Source organism: Engraulis encrasicolus, chromosome 10, assembly GCF_034702125.1.
Source record: "Engraulis encrasicolus isolate BLACKSEA-1 chromosome 10, IST_EnEncr_1.0, whole genome shotgun sequence".
NCBI lineage: Eukaryota > Metazoa > Chordata > Actinopteri > Clupeiformes > Engraulidae > Engraulis > Engraulis encrasicolus.
In genome coordinates, this window is record NC_085866.1 from 36165338 (window position 1) to 36171399 (window position 6062).

The 6062-nt window shown below is 43.6% G+C and overlaps 1 protein-coding gene across 1 annotated transcript in view; it reads right to left on the reverse strand.

Moving 5' to 3' along the window:
- Positions 1 to 5819, reverse strand: part of ccdc120a (coiled-coil domain containing 120a) — a 44863-nt gene extending 39044 nt beyond the window's left edge. Inside the window, exon 1 of the mRNA XM_063208737.1 lies at positions 5509 to 5819. The gene's annotated coding sequence lies outside the window, so the exon portion shown is untranslated. The remainder of the gene's footprint in view (positions 1 to 5508) is intronic.
- Positions 5820 to 6062: the final 243 nt, after the last annotated feature.

Consider the following 6062-nt stretch of genomic DNA (forward strand, 5'->3'; position numbering starts at 1 on the left):
GCTTACATGCGTGCGTGTCTTTGTGTGTGTTACAACCAGCAGCCATAACAATCTGACTCCTTTGATCAGATCAGAGACTGTGCAATCAGCAGAATCAAAAGACAATGCCAAGGAGTCAATGATGCCCTGCGCTGCTGTTGCTATTGTTTATTGTTGTTGTTTATTGTTGTTGTTGGTGGTGTTGGTTTAAACCACTCTCTGTAAATCACTCTCACCTACACTGCACAAATATCCCTTATCTGCATGTTTTGCTCTGCCATTGGAGAAATGAAAAGCAACCGACAACACAAAGGGCCTGAGCTTGGCACCCATCCCCCTGAGTGGGTCCGATTTGCATGCATCAGCCACATTTCCAGCAGACTTCAGCGACTACACCCATGCACAGAACAGATTTTTTTGTCTTGTGCTTTTCCCCCTCTTCTCTTTCCCTCTATTTCTCTCTATCTGTCTCTCTTTCGCTCCCACTCTCTTCCTGTCATCCGTCTGACACGCCAAACAAAACATCACAGGCAAAGAGAGATCGGCTCGTCCTTTTTCTTTTCACAATTTGTTTTGAAGTTTTTGATACTCAGTCTTGCAGGCATCGGGAGACACGCTCCATCATAAAAGCGTTTCAGATGGACCCTTTTTTTCTTTTAAACTACAGGCAACCCCTTCTCTGATACCTGCATACACACCCATCTAAAGGGGGCTGTACAGTGTCCGCACCTGATTGCAAGTCAGATTAAAATGCTGCAAAGACATATTAAAGAAGCTTTTTCATCACGTAATGCTAACATACAGCCCTGAATATGATATTTGACACAACCAGACATTGCACGCATGATGCAATGGAATTAACTTTCTGTGCAACATAGGCCTGTCTTCGTAGACTTATGTAATAGCAGTTCAACTTGGTGTCTGTTTGAGTTCTTAACCGCAATGTAAACAAGCATTTTGGTAAAGGATGATGCTCTTCTTAAAAAGGAAAGGTGCGCTAACAGAAGTGCAAAACAACATCAAGGTGACTACATGTGTTTTTACCAGAGGTGTATAAAGTACAAGTAGAAGTATTCTTACAGTGTATCCACCTCATTGCGTACAGTGGAATAACTGGTAAACAATGTAAGATCATGCATTAGTATGAAATTACATCAGTAATAGTACTTCTATGTCTACATTACAATATTATGCACCTTTGTTCTCTCACTATTTTCAGCACACGGCATTTCCTCTTAGAAACATCACGCTCTAATCAATAACCCCAGTGAGGATTAACTGAGGAACAACAAGTGATAACAATGGGGGACTTGAGAGGCCTCCATGACGTGAAATCTCTCTGCACATTTCCACGATGGCGAAAAGGCTTCCTCCTTCTTTGGTATTTTGGAGTGTAAAAGGGGGAGTAATCCTATTAATCACAGCATAATGAACACCGACTGTAACACGACTGACTTCTCTCCATACATATACAAATACACGCACCTGCACACACGCGCACGCACGCACACACACACGGGCACGCACGCACACACACACACACACACACACACACACACACACACACACACACACACACACACACACATACACACACACACACCAATACATTACGCTTTGTTGCCGCCCTAATCCAAAGGGATTTACAGTTATTTAGGTATAGGCCAGGGTATTGGTCACAAGGGTCATTTCACGTGAAATCAGACACTTTGGGACACGACCGACACAGATTTCAATTATACTTGCTGTGCCTGTTTAGTAGCAAGGTAGCACCCCAGAACTGCATTTGTGTAAATCTGACACCAATATTAAGGGAGAAATAGACTAGCAAAGGTTTACATATGAGGGTAGGACACTATGCATTCAGCCTTGATTATATCAGTCAGTGTAAGTCACAAAAGATGTCTGTGGTGTTATTTGAAAGCTATTTTCTGGCTCTACAAATTACACAACAGCATGGAATAGAACAACCCTCAGAACATGAATTATCATAAATTGAAAAAGTTTAAATTGAATATAAAAAAACTCATATTTTAAAATGGCCAGTTCCTTGTCTAAACATAGCCTGCAATGCCATGAACAACACCTGAAATGCTGGTGTTTGGTTCTTTATTCATTTCAGAGATAATGGGCCTCAAAAATATGGCATCATACAAATCACCAAGTAATAATGGCAATACCATAGTAATATCACATGACTGCATGTCTATCGGAATATGTGAAGGATGGAGATGGTCCATGAGGATGCAGGAAGTTCGGTTTCACCTCTCCAGTGCTCGGCATACATTCCTCAACACATGCTAGCCACTAGTTGCCATGATATATAGCTACAACATACCCTTTGATGCTTGAACATTTAGAAAATTCCTTTACTGAGCTTCTTCTTTCAACCCTAGCTTCTCTGAATGCTGAAAATGGTCTAGCTTCCACTGTGTCCATTGACAATGGGCAGAAGCTGTGTAGTTTTTGAGTACCTGGAATAGGGACCGATGAGGGAGCAAGGCTCACCGGGAAAATGCCTGTTATGCCAGATGGCCAGTCCAGTCCTGTCCCTGACACTACTCTATTGCTACTTCATTACAACTCATTTCAACATTTATGTCCCATTATCTCCTAAATGAATAAAGAACCAAACACCCCATTGTCAGGTGTTGTTTATGACCTTACAGGGCTATGTTTAGACAAGAAACCGGCCATTTTAAAATATGAGTTTTTTTTATATTCAATTTCAAATTTTTCAATATACCATAATTCATATTCTGAGGGTTGTTGTATTCCATGCTGCTTGTGTAATGTGTAGAGCCAAAAAAGAGCTTTCAAGCAACACCTCACACATCTTTTTGTGACTTACACTGACTGATATAATCAAAGCTGAATGCATAGTGTCCTATCCTTAACATTTGCTAGTCTATTTCTCCCTTAATATTGGTGTCAGATTCACACAAATGCAGTTCTGGTGCTACCTTGCTACTAAACAGGCACAGCAAGTATAATTGAAATCTGTGTCGGTCAGGTCCCAAAGTGTATGATTTCACGTGAAATGACCCAAAATCCCTAGGGCAATGCGGGTGGTTCAAGGTGCCTTGCTCAGGGGGACCTCAGACATGGATGGGGACGTAAGGAGAGACGTAAATGTGGGATTCGAACCTGCAACCTTCTGATTCAAAGAGAAACTCCCACAAGCCACTGCTGCTCCACACTACAGAGACATGAGTGCATTCCACTTCACAGTATACTGTAACACACACACAGAGCGACTTCTAGAGCAAGTCTGTGCAGTGCACTGGCGGTAGTATCGCATATCTGTGCCAGCTGGGGCATATGTGTTGTGCTCGTCTGGAATGATAACATTTGTCACGTTTGCCCATATGCCAGCATTCCACAGAACAGCTGATTAAGACATGGGGACGGTGGCCTGTGAGGCCCAATGCTGACGACAACCTAACTAATAACAAACGCTGTGGAGAGCAGGCAGAGCTGCTGAATCAAACCACATCATGAAGATTGATATGCAGTCTGAAGACATCAGAAGACTGATGAAGACTGATATGCAGTCGAAACGTGTGGGCGTTATCCATTAAAATAAAGGATTTTCAACTTTTTTCCCCCAAAATCAGATTTTTAAGACTACCACCTTCAACAAGGGGCCTATGGATCGGGCCTTCACATCTTGGGGATAGTCAAAAACTATGTACTGAAGTTTCTCATGTCCTTTCGAAAGAGCTCATACTTTTTCTTCAAACATTTGACCCAAATGCACTCCTCTTCGTTTTCAAACCACATCCAGCTTTGCAAATGACTTACTAAAACAAAGTACATTATGCTCATATTGTATGTAGCCTACTTAAGTGAATGAGGACGACACACTCAACATCCAGTAGACTGCAAAGTCAATGACAACAACAACAAAAAATATGCCAGCCATCATAAAGAGTGATGTTTTTTTAATATTCCTCTTGACCTAATTCATGTGACTGCCCTGCTCTGGCTCCGCCGCATCCAATAAAAGTGATGAGGACTTAACCCTGTTGTTTCAAATAATGGAGTGGTTTCTAGGTAGCGCGTCCAAATGGCTTTGCAAATCCCCTACCTGCCAGGCCAACAATGCATCTCGCCAGCGCAGCTCAACAGCAACAGCAACAGCACAGCGCAGGCAAACAGGCCATAAAGCGGAGCTCCACAGGAGCCCACAATCAGGGCCGCTTACAGCTTTGGCCGAGCCCAGGACAAAATCATCTGAAAAGACCCCCTCCCCCCTGCATAAATTGTAATGGCGGCCTCCCTCTTCCTGGGCCTGGGACAACTGACCCGTTTGACCTCCCCTTGTCATCGGGTCTGGCCTCACTATGAGACCCTTGTTGCCACATTACACACCAGATACTTGTCACCCTGCACACAGTTGCCTGGAGGTCACTATAGATCAATAATGTTGGTGGTGGTGACGACGTGCTGGTTTTTCAGCATACTTGCTTGGTAGTGGCCATCAATCTTACAAGTCTTAACTTTGGGACTTCCTATCCCGTCCTGCATTAAAATACACCCTGGGGTGCAGCTTGTAGTGGCTGTCAGGCATTCCAGCATGACAAAGTAGCCACACTTGGTTTTCCATCTTATTGTTCAGCTAATTTAAGCGCACCTCTTCGAAAAAGCTGAGGTAAGCATTTGCCTACTGCAAGCTTTCAGCTGAGTCAATGTTGTAGTGGCTGATTTTCCCGTACACGAGTTGTTACACCTTTCTTTCCAAGCCCCCGAGCACAGGGGGGAGGCTTCACCCTGCATTAGCCTCATCCAGACCCGGTTCAAGCCCCCAGGACTGGACTGGACTCAAAGGCCATCCAGGGTACACCGGGACCCCGAGGACTGGTAGAGAGAGAGAGGTGGGTCAACTCGCACTCACCATCCTTGCGGAGCGGAGAGAAGAGGACTTTGCACAGATGCATCCGGCTGTCATTATCGAGCGCAAACAGCGAAGTGTCATAAAAGCACTTCACAGGTGCTTTACACAACTGCCCCTACTACCCCCAAGAGTTGATAATTAAAATTAAATAAGAGAACAGTCTATGGGTAATGACAAAGATTTGTGCGTTCAAAAGAATGCGCTTTTGTTCGGATAGGCTACTGTAAAATCTATGCGTCTCATTGTACACGCCACGATGATCCCAAACCACACTCTGTTGCGCGGTGTATAAATACATTATAAGACAATTTTCTGTTGTATCCACTCCAGCAGTGCAGAGTTACTCTGAAAATTCCCAGAGGGATATACTGAAGCTTTACACCGCAGGGGTCCCAAAGTTGCAGAAAGCATAATAAGCACCTAAAAACTGGAGCCGCAACAGTAGGCTACACCCATGGAAACCCGGCGAAACAGCACGCGTGTTCATTTTGGGAGAAAATGACAACCAAGCAATATTTACAAATCAGACATAATAATGATTTCCACCATTAAAAACACCCTACCATGCAACACGTATGCCTTAGTTGATGCGGGAATGTAGGCTACAACACAGAAGCCTGTAATAAACTTACCTTAATGGAAGGCTATGGCTACGGTGTGCTCCTTAGTTGCCATGTCGACATGTAAGTCCTGTCATTCTCCATGGCGAAGCACTCCATCCAATTACAGAATTATTTCTGAGCATCAATCCCAAGAATGATATTCCATTGTACAAAGCATGTGCCAGGATGCAGAATGCGTTCTTTATTCAATAAGATTGTTCTTGATTTTAAGAGAATACCGCTGCGCAATGATTGATCCGTAAGGAAAAGGTTAGAGAAATAGAAATTAAATGCACAAAATGCTTTTCCAGTGGAGCAATGAGGACGATACGTCTGGTAGACGATCGTCTGTTTCACTGACTTCTCTCTCAGGTTAGAGGAACTCTGCGCACTGAGAGGGGCGAAACCAAACACTCCCCGAAAGAGGGGGCGGAAAACCGAAGCGCATTGTTTCTGTGCGGATATCACATCGCATCAGATTTATTCCAAATTACAGATTAGTGAAACATGACGTATGGGATATATTTCAATTACTGACACCCCGAAATCCCACAATCTAATTCCGTTCGACTTAAGTCCCAATC